This window comes from Solanum stenotomum, chromosome 3 (assembly GCF_019186545.1).
Source record: "Solanum stenotomum isolate F172 chromosome 3, ASM1918654v1, whole genome shotgun sequence".
In the NCBI taxonomy this organism is placed as follows: domain Eukaryota; kingdom Viridiplantae; phylum Streptophyta; class Magnoliopsida; order Solanales; family Solanaceae; genus Solanum; species Solanum stenotomum.
In genome coordinates, this window is record NC_064284.1 from 29,901,957 (window position 1) to 29,928,741 (window position 26,785).

The window sequence follows — 26,785 nt, forward strand, 5'->3', positions numbered from 1 at the left end:
TAGGACCCTAGTTAAGTTTAGGTGTGTCTCTGAGATTTCGATCATAGTCTAGGTGTAGGGGGTGGGTGTTTGGTATTCGATTTGAGATTCTTAAATTTTGGATTTGGTAATTCGGTAATTAGACTTCGGGTTGGTATGGTATTTGGTAATACCGTATTGAAGTTGTAACCCACTATATTACGAAGTTAATACTATTTCTCCAATTATTTTTATATTTTAATGTGGATGCACAATATAATAGAAGATCAACAAATAAGAAGTCATCAATAAAAAACAAATTGATACAACTAAAAGACATATGTAGTTGTGTTGTTTATGTTTATTCTTTAACTTTCTCTTTAAACTTGTACTAATGAGTACTTGACATGTTGATATATGACCTTCATTAAGTAAATAATTCAGTATTCAGAAAATACCGAATACGGAATGTTACTAGTGTCTCATACCAAATCCAAACCTAAATATCATAATTCTAAGATTTTATTCGCGAATATCATACCAAATTCTAAATTACCAAATATCAAATTACCAAAAATTTTGGTTCGATTCGGTAATTTGGTTTTTGATATTATATGCCCAGCCATATCTAGGGGTTACTTGTTCCTTATCCCAAAATTATTAGATCTGATTGAATCCGTTTCTAACCTTCTATCTATATCACAAAGCTATATTAACATAATATCATCCGGATAAGATAAGCATACTAGAAATTCTCTAATAATCATATCTTCTTCTCTATTTTACTCTAATTAATCCCTAACAAATTATTAAAATTCTCTAATAATCATATCATCTTCCAATCTAAATCCTATCCATTTTTATCTCTAATTTGACTAGAAAAATTATTCATTTGAGTTTATAGCACAATTCTCTTTGTCTTCTCCGGCGAAGAACAGTCAACCCATCACCACCACAAATCTACCTCCATAACNTCCAGGGAGGTAATAGGTCCTTATGAAAGTTTAGTATCGCAACAGCAAATCCGACCAAAGTTGGGGTATTTTTCAGACCCTTATCCCTAAATTTTAATATCAAACTTATTAATTTAAGTTAAATAGATATATAAATTATGTGTACTAACTAATTATAAAGTTATCGATTAAAAAAGGGAAAAAAGATAAATATAACCCGAACTTGGATAAATGGTACGTCTATACCCTCCGTTATACTTTTCGTCCATCTCAGCCCTTGCCATCCAATAATTGGTGCACATTTACCCCTCCCACTAACGGCACCCTCTTTGTGTACACGTGGCGAAATCCTAACCCACTACCCGATTGACTAATTCTTTTAACCCAAATCCTAAGAACCCGCCCCATTATCCAATAAACCCACCCGATTTGTGGGTAAAATATACTCTCTAAAATCTAAAATTTGGGTCTTTTCTTCAGATTTTCAACTCAATAATTAGTAAAATTTAAAAAAAAATTAAAATATGTTAGTAAATATTTTTTTGCGAGGTTTATTGTTTTGCGGAGGTTTGAGAATTCATATTACTGATCTAGTTATAGTGAGGTTTAACTAACAGGAATCCTTCTATGGCTCTCAAATTTTAGAGAGTATATTTTACCCACAAATCGGGTGGTTTATTGGGTTATGGGATGGGTTCTTAGGATTTGGGTTAAAAGAATTAGTCACCCCCACCTCTTTGTCTTCTCCGGCGAAGAACAGTCAACCCATCACCACCACAAATCTACCTCCATAACGTCACCCCCCACCTCTTTTCCCAACAATCAACTCATCTCCAACAAAGAACAACCACCAAACAGTTACCTTAGCCACCACAAACAGCCGCCCAAAACTCCAAACCAGTCATTGACAAACACCGAATCAAACCCCTTTACCTTACTCCTTTTCAATTTTTTTGCTTTTAGTTTCTGTTGCAGGTGTTTCGGCGAGCACAAAGTTTCAACCATGGATCTAATGACGTTTAAATGAGCTTCCTTATTCAGATCCATGGCGTTTCAAGCTATGACATAGTTAAGATCCTTGAGTTTCGTTTCAATGAGCTTCCCCCTCCAACTTGAGTACAAAAGATGTTTTTTAGATCCATGACGTTTCTAGTGCAGATTATTTTGTGCTTCGACCCATTTAAGATCCATGGCATTTTAGTGAGCTTTGTGCTTTGTACAAAAATTTGAAGGAGAAAGTGGAAAAATTAGGAGAACAAAGTCTCGAATTCCTAGAATCGTTGTGAAATTTGAATTAAAAAATTACTTTTTCTAGGTATAATGATGAAATTGAGTGAAAAATTGTAACTATGTGATAAGAAAAAAATGAAATTGAGTGACAAATTGTAAAATTGTGCTAAGAAAAAATGAAGAAGAAAAATTCTGAAGTTAAAATAAGAGAAGAGGAACATGAAAAAGGAGAAAACAGGGGGGTGGGGGTTGAAAAAATTACTTTTTGACTCTATTTTCAACTCAAACGCGCCTAATTTATTTTCATTCTAAATTTTACTTACACGTCAGTTTTGGAGTGGTATTAATTACACTTTGTATAAGAATAAGTGTGTAATAAGTCGTCATAATAGTTGAACCGTGTAACTAACTTTTCAATACAAGTTGGACGGGGAGTTTATGCCTTTTCTCTAAATCATAATTTAGACCAATCTATCATGATAGAAGTATGCATTTATTACTCAAAAAAATAATTCTTGGTAGACTTTATGGCCTCGTAGAGGACACAATTGTCCATCCAATTCACTAGAAAATGGTGCATCTATTTGTGAATGAGTATTTTTTTATTTGATGTTCGATATACATATTAAGGTCGACCTAATTTTAATTTGCAGGGTATGCTTTTGTAAGCGGTGTTTTAAACATAATTCTTTTCATATCAAAGACTTGGAGCTTCTTTGGTTTTACTTCTAAAAACTGCTCATTTCTGTAAGTATTCTTTAGAAATAAATTTTTAGAAAAATGCCATTGAAAATAATAATTTGTGTTTGACTAATTCATTTGAAAAGTGCTTTTTAAAAAATAATGTTTTAGAGAGTCAAATTACGAAAAGGGCACCAATGTACTTTTAATATTAACATTATTTTATAGAGATAAACTATTTTAAATATCCATTATAAAAAATTAAATTAATTAAAATGTACATATTTAAAAATTTGATAAATATTAGCTTTTTAATTCTAATCTTGCAAAATAATATGTAAATTAATATATAAAATATAAAATAATATATTAACGTAAATTTAAAAAATGTTATATAAAAATAAAAAATAAAATTGTCACGACCCAAAATGGACGTGATGATACTTGTCTATTTCCATCAAGACAAGTCAGCCTCAACCCAACAAAAACGAAAGAAATGCGGAAAATGAAGTAAGAACAAGATTAAGCGGAATAACTTATTCATTCAATAAACATCCCAAAATCTGGTTATCATGTGTACAAACAACTAGAACATAAAGTGCGGAATTAAGAAATAAGTACATGTCGCAGTCTTTGTTTCTCAAATAGAACAAAACGAAAATGAAAAAGAGGGCCCGCCGGAATGACAAACAGCTACCTCTCAAGTCCTTAAACAAGCCTCGAAAAGGGAGAAAAAGAGCAATCACAGTATATCGGGTTCGGAATCTACACAAGTGTAGAAACAAGGAGTGAGTACCAACAACATGGTACCTGTAACACCCCAAATTTTTTTAAGCTAAGACCCGAATCATTTTGTAGCGCCTCACAACTCTAATCATAAAATTTGAACCATTCATCGTAAGTATATGAGCTTGAAACTAGTTATTTTCTCATTTTTCATGTGTTATAAGATCCGTACCAAGTGTATCAAAAGTATCTAAAGTGATCTAGGGTCATAATAGACCTCAAACACCAAGCCAAATTCAAAGCACTCATATTGGCTAAGTTCTCACATGAGTTCATATAAAGGTCAAATTCAAAACCTATCTCTACGGATATAATGAATTAGGTGGCTTAAAACCTATCAAATTAAAGTTTTATTTTCAATGCGACCGAATTTGCCTTATTTCTAGTTTAGACTAAAAAGTTATGATTGCTTTACTAGAACATACTCGTACTGAGAAATTCGGCTAACTCGTCTGCTCAATTGGTGATCCGCTGAATGGGTTAGAGAATAGCCAAATTAGGTCACCAAATTGTACTTAAAACTTAAGCTTATGTCCATTTGGGTGATCAAAAGTCTCAATGGGCGATCCGTCAAGTATTTTTGGCGAGGAGACCTCCAAACCACCGATTTGGCCGACGAGATTCATTAAAAGGTTGTTTTCTTTGAATTTATGATTTTCTTATGTTCCTAGAAGGGTATTATTGATCCTTTACCCTAAATAAACTTCCCAAAGTCTATCTTACAACCTAATAACATCATTATACGTATATCAACTCTCAAATCCCTGATTCTCAGTCTTCCAAAGATCAAGAACTTCAAAAAAGGATTTCTCCAATTTTCTCAAGATATAAAAGTCCCAAGTTCAATATTCTCTTTAAGAATCATAAGGTTTTAAATCTAAGGTTCTTCTTCACCCTTCATATCTAAGAAAACTTCAAGAATGACAAAAGATAGGGTTTCAAGTCTTCCAATCAAGTTCTAGTTCAAAGTTTTTCAAGAAATTTGTTCTTAAAGGTATATAAGGCTATTCATAGTGTTGGGATAGTTCGTCCTACATCTAAATTCAGTCAATGAAAAGTTCAATCTAGGATTTTACCCTTAGTTTCATGAAATTCTTGGTTTGAGTTGTTGTTCATGCTTATATTTCGCATGAACCCTAGTTGATGATATTTTTATTGAAAGGTTTTGTGCATTGATTTTGGAATTTTTAAAGTTAGTTCAAGAGTATTTTAACGTATCTTTTGAGAAGAGTGTAAAGGAACACAAATGGTTTCAAAAGTTTTATTTTCATACTAAGAAAAGAACTATTATTTTAAGAAGAGCATAGACAAGTTTTAAAAGCATTTCAGCTTGATAAAGATAAGTTCAGTTACCCTTGAAGAAATTATGATTTTCCACATTTAAAAAGAGAGTACTATTTTTAGAAAAGTATAAAGAGTTTTCAGAGTATTTTAGACAAATTCAGTACAACTTCAGTTACCTCTTAAAGAGGCCTTTTGAGAAATTATCTCAACCTAGAGAGTACCTTTACATGAGCATTCAATTATATTTTGGGAGTAGTATTGAGCACCAATTTGGGGTAAGAGTTGAGATAACTCAAGCTCTATAACCAACTTCGCCAACGTAGATAGGTTCATACCGTTAGACGGACGACTCCTCACCTGCCTCAAGAAGGCTTTTCAAAGGATCCAACAGTTCAGTTGCGTCCTATACTCTAGAAAGGTATGCCATCTTTGACAATGTGGGTAATATGTTGTATCATCACGAGATTCATAGTGATGGTTGTCGGTTAGAGAAATTCTCACTATTGCATCTTTATAGTAAAAACATTAAATGATTTTCCTCATGACTTATGTTATTCATCAGTTAAACTACTTTCAGCCTTTCAGTTCAATTATTTCTTTAATTTAGCCCTATTACATACTCATATATTTAATGTACTGATGTCATTCGACATGTATGTTTTCTTGATGCAGATTCAGGTACTTAGGATCATTAGCAGAAGTTCCATTGAGATAATATAATCTGCTCGTCAACTTTTGGTGAGACCTCCTTTCTTTCAGAGGACTCCCATTTTTATGATTGGTTAGTAGTAGCGTTTTGAGGCGTCGTGGGTCTTGTCTCGATATCTATTTTAATACAGTATAGGCTTCAAAGATATACAGTTTTGGAGAGTCTTTCAGTATTCAGTTACAAATGTTTTACTTATAACTTTTATGTTTCATACTCAGTATTTTCATATAGTTTTGAGAATCAGTAAGTTGTACTAAGCATTTCTTTGATTTTGATATGTGTGTATGCTTGAGTTAGTCTTCCACTTGTAGTCAGCAATGATTAGGGTTCGCTTGGGAATCAGTAATAGTTCTCGAGCGGCGGCTACGACTAGGGTGTAGGCTCATGTCGTGATAAAATTGGTACCAGAGCACAACATTCAAGTGTCCTAGAGTATCTATGAAGCCGTGTCAGTAGGATCTTATTTATGGTTGTGAGGCCCCAACTTTTATAAATGAGGGACTACAGACATTTAAGAAAATTTTCCCATCTTTCATACTCTAAACGTGCAATAGAACTGTTTCATGAGGAGTTTATTCATACTTGTGCTTTTCTCAAATCCATTCGACTATCCCTCATTCTCAAGGCCATGGAAAATAAAAGTCCAGATCCTTATAGATGAATTACTCTTAGAAAAAAGTGTTCAGAAATTCACAAGACTGCAGAGGGGCTTGAGAGAAACCTGTGAGTGAGCTTAAGTGTTTAGATTTTAAAGAATGCCCCTTTATTCATATGGATTTATGTGTGTTTTAGCTAAAAGCAAGATGTACAGACTCTCTTCTCTAAGTCTTGTTTCAGGGTAGACCCTTATGAGGGAAATGTGTTTTAGAATGCTTGGGTAGAATTTCCACCCAAAAGATAGTGTGATTTGAGATATTATGAGCTAGTAGTAGTAGAAGTACCCAGAGTTAGAAGAATGCATGTAGATGTATAGCAATCTAAGAAAGGGAGATGGTGATGAGGTTAATTACGTTGTTCTAGTCATGCACCCGGTAAGTTATTAATAAGGAGTTTTCCCTTATGGGCAGACTAAGAAGTGATGAGTTTGTGTAGATTTCATGATATAATGTAGAATAAGAGTTACTAGTATGAATGAGTTAGAATATAATTTAACTATAAGGGAGCTTATGTCGATGCGTCATTGTGTTAGTGAAGACCAAGAATAGGTTTTGAATAAAAGTGTTGAACAGTCATAAGGTAATAGATTTAAGTTAGGCTTACGATTTGTAAGAGAGAGGCCCGTGATATTCAGAGGGTTATAGAACTAATTAGGCAATGATGTATAGTGAATGGGTAAATAGTACTTAATTTATGAAGTGGAATGTGACGGTAAACTGTAAGTATGTAGAGTAAGAGATAGATATTGATTACTTGTCATGAGGTCTTAGTGGTCGAGTGTTTCTTAATTTTATCTAGTAGTCATAAATTAGTATAATATGTGAGATATTATATTTATATATGTGTTTAGTACTTGACACTAAGCTTGAATTTGAGATGAGTATCGTCATAAAAGGGATGGCAACACGAAGGTGATGATGTTAGTTCGAGATCTGATCTAGTAGGTTTGACATAAATTAGGTGAGAAATTAAGGTGTTACTTTTGATAAGTGTGAGTGGTAAAAATGTGGTATTATGACTTTTAGATGAGAGCAGGGGAGTGTGGCTAAGTCATTAGATTAGCACGAGCATTAAGAGGTGTACCTAAGATCGTATATAGTCAGAAGAGGTTGCAATTAAGTTAATGATTTTTCTTGTGTGCCTAGATAGTATATTTGAGTTGTCAATGTGACATGCTGATGTAAGCATTTTTTTCCTTAAGCATTAGATGAAACGACCTTATAAGCTAACGAGAAGAGGTTAAGAGAAGCATCATAGAAAGAGGTCTTAGAATGAATCTTAGTACCTTCATATGGAAGAGTTCAGTAGCCATGGGATTAGCCTTTTTCTAAGTATTAGAGTAAATCAAATATATACTAGTTTAGAAAAGATGGAATAGATCCATAGCTTTAATGTGTCAGTTTTAAACCTAAGAGGAAGATGATAAGATGAGAAACCAAATCAAGTGTTGAGAATCAGATAGTGATGTGTTTAGAGAGAGAGTTATGGTGGTATATCAATTCATTCATACTTTAGCGCATTTCTCAAAGCTTAGTCATTACAACATCAGGTTGATGTTTCTAATTTCAAAATTATGTTCATGACCTATATTCATAGACTTTAGATAGATTCACATCTATGCTCAGCTCCAATTATGAGGGGTAAAGACTTTAGCCCATTGATATCAATCTTAATCCATAAATTTATAGATATCAACCTTATGATATACACATATTCATATAAGCACTTATGTTTCATAGTATGCTCAGTCTTGCAAATTCATGATCTACTCTCAATAGCTAACAATATAATGTTACATCATTCATATTCTTATATTCGATTTCTTGAATGAATCGTGCTTATGATCTTTCGCTCCAAGCTACCTCGATGATTCTTTTTAATTCTGAGAGTGATGTTGTTCATAGCAGTAAGGTGATAATAGATAAGAGAGTGTTGAAGTTTCTTACGTTGGTAGTGATTGTGTGCTTATTCCATCTAAGGTTATAAATGTGGGGGAATGATGAGATGAAGTTTTACTATGAGTAATAGTTAGATTAGAGTAGTTAGAGAAGTGTAGTAATCAGAAATGAGAGCATAGTTGAGAAGTGTTGCTAACCTTAAGAGCTACCAGTCATATCACTCAAGGCATAGTAATCCTATTATTACTTGTGCCCATATATCCTTGCTTTATGTCAAATAGCTTCAGATAGAGCATGACTATGTTCAAACTCATATCATTCGCAACTTATGTGCTATAGAGAGTTCCAAACTCTAAGTATGAATCAACTCCGCCTATGTTAGTAGACAAGTTCAGAAGTCAGAAAAGATAGTAAGAGTAACTCCTTTTTCTTTCCATAATCAGTTCAATCGTCACTCGAGGAAGAATAATCCCAAGGGAGGGATATTGTAACACACCAAAAATTTCTAAGCTAAGACCCAAATTATTTTGTAGCTCCTCACAACTCTACTCTTAAAATTTGAATTATTTGTCGTAAGTATATGAGCTTGAACCGAGTTAGTTTATACTTTCTCATGTGTTATAAGATCCTTACCAAGTATATCGAGAGTATGTAAAGTGATCTCAGGTCATAAGGGACCTCGAACACCAAGTCAAGTTCAAAGTATTCCTATTGGCAAAGTTTTTGCATGAGTTCATATAAAGGTCAAATTTAAAAACTCGTATCTCGCATCATATAATGAATTAGTTGGTTTACGACCTATCAAATTGAATGTCTATGAGTCTTCTTTCCAATGCCACCGAGTTTGCCTTATTCCGAGTTTGGAGTAAAAAGTTATGATAATTTTACTGGAACATACCTGGATTAGGAAATTGGGAGAACCCACCTGCTCAATCGGCGATCCGCCGAATGGGTTGGCGAATCACCAAATTAACTCGCCAAATTGTCCTGGAAAACTTTAGCTTCTATCCATTTGCGTGATCTAAAGTCCCAATGGGCTATCCACCAAGTATTTTTGGCATGGAGAACTCCAGATCACCAATTTGGCTGACGGAAGTCATTAAAATGTCATTTTCATTGATTTTTATGATTTTATTATGTTCCTAAAAGGGTATTATTGAAATTTTACCCTAAATCAACTTCCCTAAGTCCATCGTACAACCTAATTACATCATTATACGTATATCAACTCTCAAAATCCCCAATTCTCAGTCTTCCAAATATCAAGAACTTCAAAAAAGGATTTCTCCAATTTTCTCAAGATGTAAAGACCCAAAGTTCAAGATTCTCTTTAAGAATCCTAAGATATTAAATCCAAGGTTCTTCTTCACCCTTTATCTCAAAGAAAACTGCAAGAAAGACAAAAGCTACGATTTCAAGTCTTCCAATCAAGTTCTCCTTCAAAACTTTTCAAGAATTTTGTTCTTCTAGGTATCTAAATTCAGTCAGTGAAAAGTTCAATCTAGGATTTTGCCCTAAGTTTTATGAAATTCTTTATATGTGTTGTATTCTTGTTCTGAATTCTAAATTCTTATATTATGATATTACAATATATGCAATGATACCTTGAGTTGTTGTTCATGCTTATTGCATGAGCCCTGGTTGATGAGATTTTTATTGAAAAGTAGTACTATATTCAGAAAAGTAGAAAGAGATTTTAGAGTGTTTCAGACAGATTTAGTACAACTTTAGTTACCTCTTAAAGAGGCATTTTAAGAAATTATCTCAACTTAGAGACTACTTTTACATGAGCATTCAATTATATTTTTGGAGAAGTATCAAGCACCAATTTGGGGTAAGAATTCAGATAACTCAAACTCCATAATCTACACCGCCAACGTAGATAGGATTGTACCACAAGATGGATGACTCATCACCTCCCTCAAGAAGGCTTTTCAGTAGATCCAACAGTTGAGTTGTTTCCTATACTCTTGGAAAGGTATAAGGCGACTCTAGCAACGTGGATAAGACGTTGTATCATTACAAAGGTCATAGTGATGGTTGTCGGTTAGAGAAATAAGTAAGTCAAACATAAGCATCAAAATGCATCAACTCACAATAACCAGTTTCGTGCCAGTACAATTTCTCATCGGCACAATATCACTAGCCGAAATCATTTTCCATCGGCTTTATATTATTTCACTTGTTGAAACCGTTTTACATTGTCTTTATAACAAATCACTAGTCGAAACCATTTCTCATCGACTTTATATCAAATCACTAGTAGGTTTGTATCATTTCACTAGCCATAACCATTTTCCATCGGCTTTATATTATTTCACTAGTCGTAACCATTTCCCATTGACTTGATATCTCTTCACTAGCCAGAACCATTTCCCATCATCTTTATATCATTTCACTAGCCGAAATCATTTCCATCGGCTTTATATCACAATTCTCATCACGGTGTAGACCAATCAAAGCACATAAGCAAGTTCACACTATAAGGAAGAGACAACAATTCAAGTCCACATTAATGTTATCAAGTATTTAATCAATCAATCATATAAGGGACATTACAAGGCAATTCACAAGCATTACGATCAACACATAACCTTTTTATTCATAAAGATTTATCAAGTGGACAATTAACCCTTCACCTTATTCCCATTACTTCCAACACACACAATGAAGGGAATACACATATTCTACTAAATTGCAATGTTTAGGAGATCACTTGCCTTAAATTCAATCAACTAGTCACCCAACACTTGAGTATTCCACTTCCGACCAATGTCCAACGCCACACAATGTATATCAATCAAGTATTCACAATAAATTTCTGGAAACAACAATACTCACTCAAATACTTGAAAAATTGGTCAATCGACAAAAAACCCAATTTTTAAAATGAAGTTTGAATTTAAAATTATTTACTTGAAAATGTTACTCAAAGCCTTTGAAACTCAATTGTGAAAACCATTTTTAAAAAGATACTTAAAATTATTTCCCAATCTCCATTTTAGTTTAAAACTTGAGATCTTGTACAAACTTGTCATTTACCAATCAAAATTCAAATTTTGATGTTAAAATTCATAAATAATAAAAGGAAAATGAAGTTTTAGTGTCATAAAAGCTTACCCACATGATTTAGCACGAGAAATCCTTCCACAAATCACCTCTAAGGGCTTAACAAGCTCAAAAATAGAAAATGGGGCTTAAATCCACAAAAATTGCAGGTCAAATCCCTCACTGATGTTTCAAAAGAGACTCTGGGTTCGCAAAAATGAACCCCATGAAATTCAGCCTTTGCGATTGCGAACAGGCCTTTGCAAAAGCAAATGTCGAGTTCATGACACCCATTTCGCAAAATCTAAGGTATGGCCACGTGCACCCTTCGCGATTACGATCAGGTTTTTGCTAATGCGACCATCACGATCGTGAAGAACTCTTTCCGTTTGCGAGGCCTGCAACATCTGAAAACATAGCCAACACTCAAAACATCGAAAGAAACCTTAGGATTGGTTCAAAACCTTGTACACACAAACTATATATGCAAATCAATTATACTTGATGTTTCAGACTAAATGGAACTGGAGAAACATAATTTTGAGGTCTCTTTGACTTGATCAACGCCTAAAAGGCTAAACCAAGTTTGAGACCTCTCAAAAATTAACCATAGCCTCATCTAGGCCTAGAATCATCCCCTGAATCCAACAAAACTCTTGGAATTTCGATCCTAGCTTCTCAACCCCGAAAGTTGACAAAATTCAACTCAAAGGCTAATTTTTCATAATTTCACAACTTTAGACCTCAAACCTCTAAAATATCACAGCACATATAATTGTTGCTGCGAACTAGACGAATTACCATGGCCACCTCGACCAGAACCATAAGATCCTCGGGCTGACTACCCACTCTCAGCTACTAACATAGATACATGAACTGGCCCACGATGATGAAAGGAGCTACTAGCTCTATGTGAACCTTTGCCTCTAAATGAAGCACCAGAAACTTGACAAGACGAACGATCTCTATTGGGCACCATAAACTCCTCAAGAAGTATTGAGCACCAATTTGGGGTAAGAATTCAGATAACTCAAACTCCATAATCTACACCGCCAGCGTAGATAGGGTCGTACCACAAGATGGATGACTCAGCACCTACCTCAAGAAGGCTTTTCAGTGGATCCAACAGTTCAGTTTTTTCCTATACTCTTGGAAAGGTATAGGGCGACTCTAGCAACATGGCTAAGACGTTGTATCATTACAAAGCTCATAGTGATGGTTGTCGGTTAGAGAAACTACCTAAGAAAGTAAAAAAATATATACATATATATTATTTATATATTTCTTTTATTGTATCTTTACAGTAAGAGCATTAAATTATTTTCATCGTGAATTATGTTATCCTTTAATTGAGCTACTTTCAACCTTTCAGTTCAACTATTAATTTAATTCAGACCTATAACATACTCGTACATTCAATGTACTGATGTCATTCGACCTGCATCATTTCATGATGCAGATTCTGATATTTAGAATCATCAACAAGAGTTTTGTTGAGCTCACATAATCTGCTCGTCAGTTTTTGGTGAGACCTCCTTGCATTCAGAAGACTCCGGTGTTTAGATTTTTTTAGTAGTAGCATTTTAAGTTGTCGTGGGTTTTGTCTCGACACCTATCTTCATACAGTAAAGGCTTCATAGATAGACAGTTTTGAAGAGTCTTTCAATATTGAGTTACAGATGTTATACTTATAACTTTATGTTTTATACTCCGTATTTTCAGATAGTTTTGAGATTTAGTAAGTTGTATTAAAGATTTCTTCAGTTTTATGCTTGTGTATGCTTGAGTTAGTCTTCCGCTTGTAGCCAGACAGGATGAGGGTTTGCTTTGGAACCAATAATGGTTATTGAGTGCCTGTCATGTCCAGGGTGTAGGCGCGGGTCGTAATAGTAACCAACAAGAAATCTAATAAACGAGGCAACCTAGCTAGAAGAAAATACTCCTTTAATCCCAATCGAACCTCCTCAAACTACAACCTGCACAGAAATCAGCTCAACCTAACAGTTCTACAATATACAACTCACAAGGCTCAATAATCATAGTACAATAGTCACAGTAAAACACGAATCAAGTAAGTCTATCGCAATGCCAAGTATATTAATCCCACATAACAAGGGCATCAATCACAATTAACAAGTCAGTCAAACATAAGCATCAAAATGCATCAACTCAGAATAACCAGTTTCGTGCTAGAACAATTTTTCATCGGCACAATATCACTAGCCGAAATCACTTTCCAACGGCTTTATATTATTTCAATTGCCGAAACCATTTTACATTGGCTTTATAACAAATCACTAGCCGGAACCATTTCTCATCGACTTTAAATCAAATCACTAGTAGGCTTATATCATTTCACTAGCCATAACCATTTTCCATCAGCTTTATATCTTTTCACTAGTCGGAATCATTTCTCATTGACTTGATATCACTTCACTAGCCAGAACCATTTCCTATCGGCTTTATATCATTTCACTAGCCGAAATCATTTCCATCGGCTTTATATCACAAGTCTCATCAAGGTGTATACCAATCAATGCACATAAGAAGGTTCACACTATAAGGAAGAGACAACAATTCAAGTCCATATTAATATTATAAAACATTTCATCAATCAATCATATAGGGGACATTACAAGGCAATTCATAAGCATTAAGATCAACACATAACTTTTTTATTCATTAAGATTTATCAAGTAGACAATTAACCCTTCACCTTATTCCCATTATTTCCAACACACACAATGAAGGGTATACACAGATTCTACTAAACTGCAATGTTTAGGAGATCACTTGCCTAAAATTCAATCAACTAGTCACCCAACACTTGAGTATTCCCCTTCCGACCAATATCCAACGCCACACAATATATATCAATCAAGTATTCACAATAAATTTCTGGAAACTACAATACTCACTCATATACTTGAAAAGTTGGTCAATCGACAAAAAACCCAATTTTAAAAATGAAGTTTGAATTTAAAATTCTTTACTTGAAAAAGTTACTCAAGGCCTTTGAAACTCAATGGTGAAAACCATTTTTAAAAAAGTACTAAAAATTATTTCCCAATCTCCATTTTAGTTTAAAACTTGAGATCTTGTAAAAACTTGTCATTTACCAATCAAAATTCAAATTTTGATGTTAAAATTCATAAATAATAAAAGGAAAATGAAGTTTTAGTGTCATAAAAGCTTACCCACATGATTTAGCACGAGAAATCCTTCCACAAATCACCTCTAAGGGCTTAACAAGCTCAAAAATAGAAAATGGGGCTTAAACCCACAAAAATGGCAGGTCAAATCCCTCTCTGATGTTTCAAAAGATACTCTGGGTTCGCAAAAATGAACCCCATGAAACTCAACCTTTGTGATTGCGAACAGGCCTTCGTAAAAGCAAATGTCGAGTTCGTGACACCCATTTTGCAAAAGCAAAGGTATGGCCACGTGCACCCTTCGCGATTACGATCAGGTCTTTGCTAACGTGACCATCACGATCAAGAAGAACTCTTTCCGTTTGCGAGGCCTGCAACATCCGAAAATATAGCCAATACTCAAAACATCGAAAGAACCCTTAGGATTGGTTCAAAACCTTGTACACAAAAACCATATATGCAAATCAATTATACTTGATGGTTAAGACTAGATGGAACTGGAGAAACATAATTTTGAGGTCTATTTGACCTGATCAACGCCTAAAAAGGCTAAACCAAGTTTGAGACCTCTCAAAAATTAACCATAGCCTCATCTAGGCCTAAAATCATCCCCTGAATCCAACAAAACTCTTGGAATTTCGATCTGAGCTTCTCAACCCCGAAGGTTGACAAAAGTCAACTAAAAGGCTAATTTTTCATAATTTCACAACTTTAGACCTCAAACCTCTAAAAGATCACATCACAGATAATTGTTGCTGCGAACTAAACGAATTACCATGGCCACCTCGGCCAGACACATAAGATCCTCGGGCTGACTGCCCACTCTCAGCTACTAGCATAGATACATGAACTGGCCCATGATGTTGAAAGGAGATACTACCTCTATGTGAACCTCTGCCTCCAAATGAAACACCAGAAAACTGACAAGACGAACGATCTTTCTTGGGCACCATAAACTCCTCTAAAACCATAAACTCCTCTAGAAGTATTGAGCACCAATTTGGGGTAAGAATTCAGATAACTCAAACTCCATAATCTACACCGCCAACGTAGATAGGGTCGTACCACAAGATGGATGACTCATCACCTACCTCAACAAGGCTTGTCAGTGGATCCAATAGTTCAGTTTTTTCCTATACTCTTGGAAAGGTGTAGGGCGACTCTAGCGACGTGGCTAAGACGTTGTATCATTACAAAGCTCATACTGATGGTTGTAGGTTAGTGAAACTACCTAAAAAAGTAAAATAATATATACATATATATATTATTTATATATTTCTTTTATTGTATCTTTACAGTAAGAGCATTAAATTATTTTCATCGTGACTTATGTTATTCTTTAGTTGAGCTACTTTCAACCTTTCAGTTCAACTATTAATTTAATTCAGACCTATAACATACTCGTACATTCAATGTACTGATGTAATTCGACCTGCATCATTTCATGATGCAGATTCTGATATTTAGAATCATCAACAAGAGTTTTGTTGAGCTCACATAATCTGCTCGTCAGTTTTTGGTGAGACCTCCTTGCATTCAGAGGACTCCGGTGTTTAGATTTTTTTAGTAGTAGCGTTTTAAGTTGTCGTGGGTTTTGTCTCGACACCTATCTTAATACAGTAAAGGCTTTATAGATAGATAGTTTTGAAGAGTCTTTCAGTNCTATTATTACTTGTGCCCATATATCCTTGCTTTATGTCAAATAGCTTCAGATAGAGAATGACTATGTTCAAACTCATATCATTCGCAACTTATGTGCTATAGAGAGTTCCAAACTCTAAGTATGAATCAACTCCGCCTATGTTAGTAGACAAGTTCAGAAGTCAGAAAAGATAGTAAGAGTAACTCCTTTTCTTTCCATAATCAGTTCAGTCGTCATTCGAGGAAGAATAATCCCAAGGGAGGGATATTGTAACACACCAAAAATTTCTAAGCTAAGACCCAAATTATTTTGTAGCTCCTCACAACTTTACTCTTAAAATTTGAATTATTTGTCGTAAGTATATGAGCTTGAACCGGGTTAGTTTATACTTTATCATGTGTTATAATATCCTTACCAAGTATATCAAGAGTATGTAAAGTGATCTCGGGTCATAAGGGACCTCGAACACCAAGTCAAGTTCAAAGTATTCCTATTGGCAAAGTTTTTGCATGAGTTCATATAAAGGTCAAATTTAAAAACTCGTATCTTGCATCATACAATGAATTAGTTGGTTTACGACCTATCAAATTAAATGTCTATGAGTCTTATTTCCAATGCCACCGAGTTTGGAGTAAAAAGTTATGATGATTTTACTGGAACATACCTAGATTGGGAAATTGGGAGAACTCATTTGCTCAATCGGCGATTCGCCAAATGGGTTGGCGAATCACCAAATTAGCCACCAAATTGTCCTGAAAAACTTAAGCTTCTGTCCATTTGGGTGACCTAAAGTCCCAATGGGCGATCCACCGAGTATTTTTGGCATGGAGAACTCCAGATCACCAATTTGGTTGACGGAATTCATTAAAAGGTCATTTTCATTGATTTTTATGATTTTATTATGTTCCTAAAAGGGTATTATTGACATTTTACCCTAAATCAACTTCCCTAAGTCCATCGTACAACCTGATAACATCATTATACGTATATCAACTCTCAAAATCCCCAATTCTCAGTCTTCCAAATATCAAGAACGTCAAAAAAGGATTTCTCCAATTTTCTCAAGATCTAAAGACCCAAAGTTCAAGATTCTCTTTAAGAATCCTAAGATTTTAAATCCAAGGTTCTTCTTCACCCTTTATCTCAAAGAAAATTGCAAGAAAGACAAAAGCTAGGGTTCAAGTCTCCCAATCAAGTTCTCCTTCAAAACTTTTCAAGAACTTTGTTCTTCTAGGTATGTAAAGTTAGCCATAGTGTTAGGAACTTTGTTCCTACATCAAAATTCAGTCAGTGAAAAGTTCAATCTAGGATTTTGCCCTAAGTTTTATGAAATTCTTTATATGAGTTATATTCTTGTTCTGAATTCTAAATTCTTATATTATGATATTACAATATATGCAATGATACCTTGAGTTGTTGTTCATTGCATAAGCCCTGGTTGATGAGATTTTTATTGAAAAGTAGTACTATATTCAGAAAAGTAGAAAGAGTTTTTAGAATATTTCAAACAGATTTAGTACAACTTTAGTTACCTCTTAAAGAGGCCTTTTAAGAAATTATCTCAACTTAGAGACTACTTTTACGTGAGCATTCAGTTATATTTTGGGAGAAGTATTGACCATCAATTTGGGGTAAGAATTCAGCTATAACTCAAACCCCATAATCTACACAGCCAGCGTAGATAGGATTGTACCACAAGATGGATGACTCATCACCTACCTCAAGAAGGATTTTCAGTGGATCCAACAGTTCAGTTGTTTCCTATACTCTTGGAAAGGTATAGGGCGACTCTAGCAACGTGGCTAAGACGTTGTATCATTACAAAGCTCATAGTGATGGTTGTCGGTTAGAGAAACTCCCTAAAAAAGTAAAATAATATATATTATATATTATATATTACTTTTATTGTATCTTTACAGTAAGAGCATTAAATTATTTTCATCGTGACTTATGTTATTCTTTAGTTGAGCTACTTTCAACCTTTCAGTTCAACAATTAATTTAATTCAGACCTATAACATATTCGTACATTCAATGTACTGATGTCATTCGACCTGCATCATTTCATGATGCAGATTCTGATATTTAGAATCATCAACAAGAGTTTTGTTGAGCTCACATCATCTGCTCGTCAGTTTTTGGTGAGACCTCCTTGCATTCAGAGGACTCCGGTGTTTAGATTTTTTTAGTAGTAGCGTTTTAAGGTGTCGTGGGTTTTGTCTCGACACCTATCTTAATACAGTAAAGGCTTCATAGATAGATAGCTTTGGAGAGTCTTTCAGTATTGAGTTACAAATGTTATACTTACAACTTTATGTTTTATACTCCGTATTTTCAGATAGTTTTGAGATTTAGTAAGTTGTATTAAAGATTTCTTCAGTTTTATGCTTGTGTATGCTTGAGTTAGTCTTCCGCTTGTAGCCAGACAGGATGAGGGTTTGCTTTGAAACCAATAATGGTTCTTGAGTGCCTGTCATGTCCAGGGTGTAGGCGCGAGTCGTAACAGTAACCAACAAGAAATCTAATAAACGAAGCAACCTAGCTAGAAAAAAATACTCCTTTAATCCCAATCGAACCTCCTCAAACTACAACCTGCACAGAAATCAGCTCAACCTAACAGTTCTACAATATACAGCTCACAAGGCTCAATAATCATAGTACAATAGTCACAGTAAAACACGTATCAAGTAAGTCAATCGCAATGCCAAGTATATTAATCACACATAACAAGTGCATCAATCACAATTAATAAGTCAGTCAAACTGTCACGACCCGGGAGTACCCCCAGGTCGTAACAAGGCGTATTCGACCCCGAAAGGNGCCAAGTATATTAATCACACATAACAAGTGCATCAATCACAATTAACAAGTAAGTCAAACATAAGCATCAAAATGCATCAACTCACAATAACCAGTTTCGTGCCAGAACAATTTCTCATCACCACAATATCACTAGCCGAAATCATTTTCCATCGGCTTTATATTATTTCACTTGCCGAAACCATTTTACATTGGCTTTATAACAAATCACTAGTTGAAACCATTTCTCATCGACTTTATATCAAATCACTAATAGGCTTATATCATTTCACTAGCCATAACCATTTTCCATCTGCTTTATATCATTTCACTAGTCGGAACCATTTCTCATTGACTTGATATCACTTCACTAGCCAGAACCATTTCCCATCGGCTTTATATCATTTCACTAGCCGAAATCATTTCCATCGACTTTATATCATTTCACTAGCCGAAATCATTTCCATCGACTTTATATCACAAGTCTCATCAAGGTGTAGACCAATCAATGCAGATAAGCAGGTTCACACTATAAGGAAGAGACAACAATTCAAGTCCACATTAATGTTATAAAACATTTCATCAATCAATCATATAGGGGACATTACAAGGCAATTCATAAGCATTAAGATCAACACATAACTTTTTTATTCATTAAGATTTATCAAGTAGACAATTAACCCTTCACCTTATTCCCATTACTTCCAACACACACAATGAAGGGAATACATAGATTCTACTAAATTGCAATGTTTAGGAGATCACTTGCCTTAAATTCAATCAACTAGTCACCCAACACTTGAGTATTCCCCTTCCGACCAATGTCCAATGCCACACAATATATATCAATCAAGTACTCACAATAAATTTCTGGAAACAACAATACTCACTCATACACTTGAAAAATTGGTCAATCGACAAAAAACCCAATTTTTAAAATAAAGTTTGAATTTAAAATTCTTTAAATGAAAATGTTACTCAAGGCCTTTGAAACTCAATGGTGAAAACCATTTTTAAAAAAGTACTCAAAATTATTTCCCAATCTCCATTTTTGTTTAAAACTTGAGATCTTGTAAAAACTTGTCATTTACCAATCAAAATTCAAATTTTGATGTTAAAATTCATAAATAAAAAAAGGAAAATGAAGTTTTAGGGTCATAAAAGCTTACCCACATGATTTAGCACAAGAAATCCTTCCACAAATCACCTCTAAGGGCTTAACAAGCTCAAAAATAGAAAATGGGGCTTAAACCCACAAAAATGGCAGGTCAAATCCCTCTCTAATGTTTCAAAAGAGACTCTGGGTTCGCAAAAATGAACCCCATGAAATTCAACCTTTGTGATTGCGAACAGGCCTTCGCAAAAGCAAATGTCGAGTTCGTGACACACATTTCACAAAACTGAAGGTGTGGCCACGTGCACCCTTCGCGATTACGATCAGGTCTTTGCTAATGCGACCATCACGAGCGAAGAACTCTTCCCGTTTGCGAGGCCTGCAACATCAGAAAACATAGCCAACACTCAAAACAACGAAAGAACCCTTAGGATTGGCTCATTGTACACACAAACCATATATGCAAATCAATTATACTTGACGTTTCAGACTAGATGGAACTGGAGAAACATAATTTTGAGGTCTCTTTGACCTGATCAACGCCTAAAAAGGCTAAACCAAGTTTGAGACCTCTCAAAAATTAACCACAGCCTCATCTAGGCCTAAAATCATCCCCTGAATCCAACAGAACTCTTGGAATTTCGATCTGAGCTTCTCAACCCCGAAGGTTGACCAAAGTCAACTAAAAGGCTAAAAAATATTGTTGTAATGACCCTAAAGGTCATTTTCGACTTTTTTAGAAAATTATAATTTTATACCCTCCCAATAATTGCCCTGAATCATTTCTAATCAGTTTATGATGTTGGTTTTGAAATTTGATTGAAAAGTTGTGAGTTTTGAAAGGTTTAAAGTTGTTGAATTCGGGTCTCAAAATGCAATTTTGTCTGTTCCATTAGCTCGGAAATGCAAAATTTGTTCCATCAGCTCTAGAATGCAATTTTGTTTGTTCTATCAACCCAATAGAGTGAAAACGCAGTCATAGGTGAACACTCAAGTATGAAGGCAATTTGNGCAAATTCTAGGCTTTTAATGAAAACATGGGTTCTTGAAGAAGTTTCATATAAAAATCATCTTAAAATCATAAATAGAACTTCAATTCACCAATATAATGACTTTGAAAACATTTTACCCATGAACCCATACCTAGAATAGAAAATAGAAGTTTTGTTCTTTGAAGACTTTTGAAACCCTTTTGAATGGACTCCTTGAAGGAAAGATAATCAAGGATCAAGGGTCACCATACCTTTGTTAAGATTCCCCAAGAAAATTGATGAAGAACCACCTTCAATCCAAGCCCTTGCTCCAAGTTCTTGACCTTCTCAAAATGGAGGATTGTAGAGAGAAAAGTATTTGAGAGGAGGTGAGTTCTTTTTAATTCTAATTGGAGTGACTTAAAATGGAAGAATTTGGTCTAGAAGGGTTTTATAATTGCTAGGAAAGGCATATAATAAAGGGGCTCAACTTAGGAAAAGAAATAAGGACCCACTTAAAAGTTTCCACTAAACCCGTCTAAACTCGTCCTTGCTGACAGTGCTTCACTATTTTGGGCATAACTTTTTACTCCGAGATCGGAAAAGGGAAAACTCGGTGGCGTTGGAAAGAGGACTCAGATACCTTTAATTGGATAGGTAATGGTCCACCGAATTCATTTTGAGCTAAAAGATATGACCATTTAAAGTTGACCCTCACTCCTAACTTAAAACTAAAAACTGTTTTTAGGGGACTGTTTTGAGGGTCTCGGTTCTAAATGGTTTCATGACCTAGCTTAAGGTCTTGCTAGCTTATAAAGGTGATTAATCAACTAGCTAATCAACCCCTTAAGCCCTTAAACAACACTCCAAACTTCAACGACAAGACCCTTAGAACTTACTAGTTCAAACGACTAGTTTTCGGACGTCACTGTCATTTCTCATCATTTCATCAAGTTCTCAACTCCAAACTCACATGTGAGGCTCTAGTTTCACTAGTTCGTTTTTTTTTTGGGTTGTTACACAAACATAAGCATCAAAATACATCAACTCACAATAACCAGTTTCGTGCTAGAACAATTTCTCATCAGCACAATATCACTAGCCGAAATCATTTTCCTTCGTCTTTATATTATTTCACTTGCCGAAACCATTTTACATTGGCTTTATAACAAATCACTAGCCGGAACCATTTCTCATCGACTTTATATCAAATCATTAGTAGGCTTATATCATTTCACTAGCCATAACCATTTTCCATCAGCTTTATATCATTTCCCTAGTCGGAACCATTTCTCATTGACTTGATATCACTTCACTAGCCAGAACCATTTCCCATCGGCTTTATATCATTTCACTAGCCGAAATCATTTCCATCGACTTGATTTCACAAGTCTCATCAAGGTGTAGACCAATCAATGCACATAAGAAGGTTCACACTATAAGGAAGAGACAACAATTCAAGTCCACATTAATATTATAAAACATTTCATCAATCAATCATATAGGGGACATTACAAGGCAATTCATAAGCATTAAGATCAACACATAACTTTTTTATTCATTAAGATGTATCAAGTAGACAATTAACCCTTCACCTTATTCCGATTATTTCCAACACACACAATGAAGGGAATACACGGATTCTACTAAATTGCAATGTTTAGGAGATCACTTGCCTTAAATTCAATCAACTAGTCACCCAACACTTGAGTATTCCCCTTCCGACCAATGTCCAACACCACACAATATATATCAAACAAGTATTCACAATAAATTTCTGGAAACAACAATACTCACTCATATACTTGAAAAGTTGGTCAATCGACAAAAAACCCAATTTTAAAAATGAAGTTTGAATTTAAAATTCTTTACTTGAAAATGTTACTCAAGGCCTTTGAAACTCAATGGTGAAAACCATTTTTAAAAAAGTACTAAAAATTATTTCCCAATCTCCATTTTAGTTTAAAACTTGAGATCTTGTAAAAACTTGTCATTTACCAATCAAAATTCAAATTTTGATGTTAAAATTCATAAATAATAAAAGGAAAATGAAGTTTTAGTTTCATAAAAGCTTACCCACATGATTTAGCACGAGAAATCCTTCCACAAATCACCTCTAAGGGCTTAACAAGCTCAAAAATAGAAAATGGGGCTTAAACCCACAAAAATGGCAGGTCAAATCCCTCTCTGATGTTTCAAAAGATACTCTGGGTTCGCAAAAATGAACCCCATGAAACTCAACCTTTGTGATTGCGAACATGCCTTCGCAAAAGCAAATTTCGAGTTCGTGACACCCATTTCGCAAAAGCAAAGGTATGGCCACGTGCACCCTTCGCGATTACGATCAGGTCTTTGCTAACGTGACCATCACGATCGTGAAGAACTCTTTCCGTTTGCGAGGCCTGCAACATCCGAAAATATAGCCAATACTCAAAACATCGAAAGAACCCTTAGGATTGGTTCAAAACCTTGTACACAAAAACCATATATGCAAATCAATTATACTTGATGGTTAAGACTAGATGGAACTGGAGAAACATAATTTTGAGGTCTATTTGACCTGATCAACGCCTAAAAAGGCTAAACCAAGTTTGAGACCTCTCAAAAATTAACCACAGCCTCATCTAGGCCTAAAATCATCCCCTGAATCCAACAGAACTCTTGGAATTTTGATCTGAGCTTCTCAACCCCAAAGGTTGACCAAAATCAACTCAAAGGCTAATTTTTCATAATTTCACAACCTTAGGCCTCAAATCCTCTAAAAGATCACATCACAGATAATTGTTGCTGCAAACTAGATGAATTACCATGGCCACCTCGGCCAGAACCATAAGATCTTCGGGCTGACTGCCCACTCTTAGCTACTAGCATAGATACATGAACTGGCCCACGATGCTGAAAGGAGCTACTACCTCTATGTGAACCTCTGCCTCCAAATGAAGCACCAGAAAACTGACAAGATGAACGAGCTCTCTTGGGCACCATAAACTCCTCTAAAACCATCAATCCCGCCTCTTTGGTGGTTCTCACAATAGAATGGAAGGAAGCCACCTCCATGGCTGCTGCTCTAAACATATACGATATGACGGAGAAATTCAACCCTTTTACCAACCTGCGAACTCTCTCTTCCTCATACATAACATTATTCATAGCATTCCTATAAAACTCACATAAACAAGCCTCATACTCCGCCACAGACAAACTACCCTGAATCAAGCTCTCAAACCTCGACTCTCCTCCCTCATGCTCTAAGGAATGAAGCTGCCCTGGAACGCACTAGAGAACACATCCCACTCTGCTGGGGGAGATCCAACTAGTCTAGGCCTCACAAAAGTCCTCCACTACTTTTCGACTCTCCGACGAAGTTGCAGTGCAACAAAACAAACTCCACGAGCATCCACCATACCCACTGCCTCAAGCATCTCGTGGCACAAAGTCAGGAACTCATGAGCATCCTCGCTCTTACCACCCTGAAACTGGAGTGGTTTCCTCTTTTGAAACCTCTCATAACACTGCTGACCAACTGATGTCAAGCATCCTCGCAATCACACTATACCGGGCTCAGAACCTACACAAGTGTAGAAGTGAGGAGTGAGTACCAACAACACGGTACCTAGAAATCAATCTAATAAACGAAGAAACCTAGCTAGAAAACAAATACTCCTTTCATCCCAACCGAACCTCCTCAAACTACAACCTGTACAGAAATCGTCCGAACTTATCAGTTCTACAATATACAGCTCACAAGGCTCAATAATCACCATATAATAGTCACAATCCAACACTTATCAAGTAAGTCAATCTCAATGCCAAATAGATTAATAACGTATAACAAGTGGATCAATCACAGTTCACAAGTAAGTCAAACATAAGTATCAAAATGCATCAACTCACAATAATCAGTTTCTTGCTTGAACCATTTCCCATCGACACAATATCACTAGCCGGAACTATTTTCCATGGGTTTTATATCATTTCACTACACGAAGTCATTTCTCATCGATTTGTATCATTTCACTAGTCGGAACCATTTCCCATCGATACATGACTGATTACGACGTTTTAAGGGTTTATTTGTTCCGTTTTAAAATAGTTCAGGAGGGTAGACCATCGTAAAATTGAAGTGTATAGTTGAGAATCTGGATATAGGTTAGGGGGGTATTTGACTCTTTTTCGTACTTGTTTTCTTCTTCAAAATAAGTGTTTTTGACCTCTCAACAACAATGTCAATTTGGCTCTTAAATAGAATTATCTAATTAAGGGCGAGGAAATCTCAACCATTATTTTACGATCCACGTTGGTACACCCTCAATTTCAAAACTAACTGTTTAATTTTATTACTAGAAAAAATGAGTTATATACTATCGTAAGTTCAATTCACTGAATTGATCAAAATAAACAGAGAATTGAATTTGACATAAAGGTCTAAAATTTGTAATATACAATTTGAAATTGCTCAATATTACCTTATGTTATATTTTGGATTCATTCATACATTTGCTTTCGTAGTTGCTTTTGTCATTAACGATAAATGAATTTCACATATAAAAAATATTTAACAATATCAAATGCAATATATATGACTAAAATTTTGTCACAATAAATATTTATTTGCCGATTTTATATAAATTGTCACCATTGTTGAAATTTAGTTATGTTATATTTGATCTTTTTTTATGGTAATGTATTTATTATTATACTTCAACTTGGAGCTCCATCAGAAGTCAAAGATAAAAATAAAACTTTTTCTTGATAACGAAATAAAATTAAACCTTTAAGTCTAACGAAAGACAAAATTAGCATAATTTTAAAGAAACAAGTATTGAAAATACATCTAAATTTGGCGCAAATAATTAGTTTCGTCCCAAACTATCGACAGCCTTAGAAACACTCTTCTACTTGACTAACTAAGTCTACGTACACCCCCGATTCAGCCCCAATATGTCACATGACATAGCAAGTGGTCTCAAACTCTTGTAGGAGCATATGGCCCTTAATAAAAACCGATAGAAGTATTGCGACGCTCCTTTTAGCTTGGCAAGAATTTATGGGTGTATTTCACTAATGTTGCAAGATAAGGGATGTATTTAAGTTCACTAGGTCAAGTAAAGGAGTGTTCTTAAGGCTTTCAGTAGTTCGGGAATGAAACAAATAATTCACACCAAGTTCAAGAGTGATTTCGATGCTTCTCTTAATTTTAAATAGTACATGAACAAATTTGATAACTTTTTTACTTTATCTAATCGAGAACATCATCAATAAATTATGATAAAGTTAATCTTCTTTTTTGATTTTTTTAAAGGTGATTAAAAAGGCTTTACCAAATAAATAAACGTATATTAATTAGGCACGTTGAAATGAAGGAGAATATGTGTAGAAACAATTCTTAAAGGATACATTGACTAATCTAAAGAACATATTGACTAATCATTTACGTTTTGTAAGTACGTGTAAATATATTTCTGGGAGAGTTTTTTTCGGCCAATATTAGATTCAAGTTTAAAAATATTTTCTCCTAAATTGCTCAATTTTAAAAATAAATTACTACACTGACGTTTAGTATTCACAATAATTTACACAATTTGAAATCGTGATCCAACATTTCTCAAAATAATTGTCAATTTTCTCAAAAGAGATATTTAAATTATGATTTGAATAGTTCATAAGTTGTAAAGGAAATAAAAACATGATCATTTACTAAAGAGATGTTCCATGAAGTCATACATTCAGAGAGTGACAGACGTTGTATTTTCCTTAAAGGATTCACAAGATAAAAAATATTGTTGTAATGACCTTAAAGGTCATTTTCGATTTTTTTAGAAAATTATAATTTTACACCCTCCCAATAATTGCTCTGAATCATTTCTAATCAGTTTATGATGTTGGTTTTGAAATTTGATTGAA

General features: G+C 34.7%; 1 protein-coding gene across 1 annotated transcript in view; it reads left to right on the plus strand.

Annotated features, from left to right (window-relative positions):
• LOC125857508 (malate dehydrogenase [NADP], chloroplastic) overlaps positions 1-26,785 on the plus strand; it is a 1,084,261-nt gene that overhangs the window by 516,245 nt on the left and 541,231 nt on the right. The window lies entirely within an intron of this gene.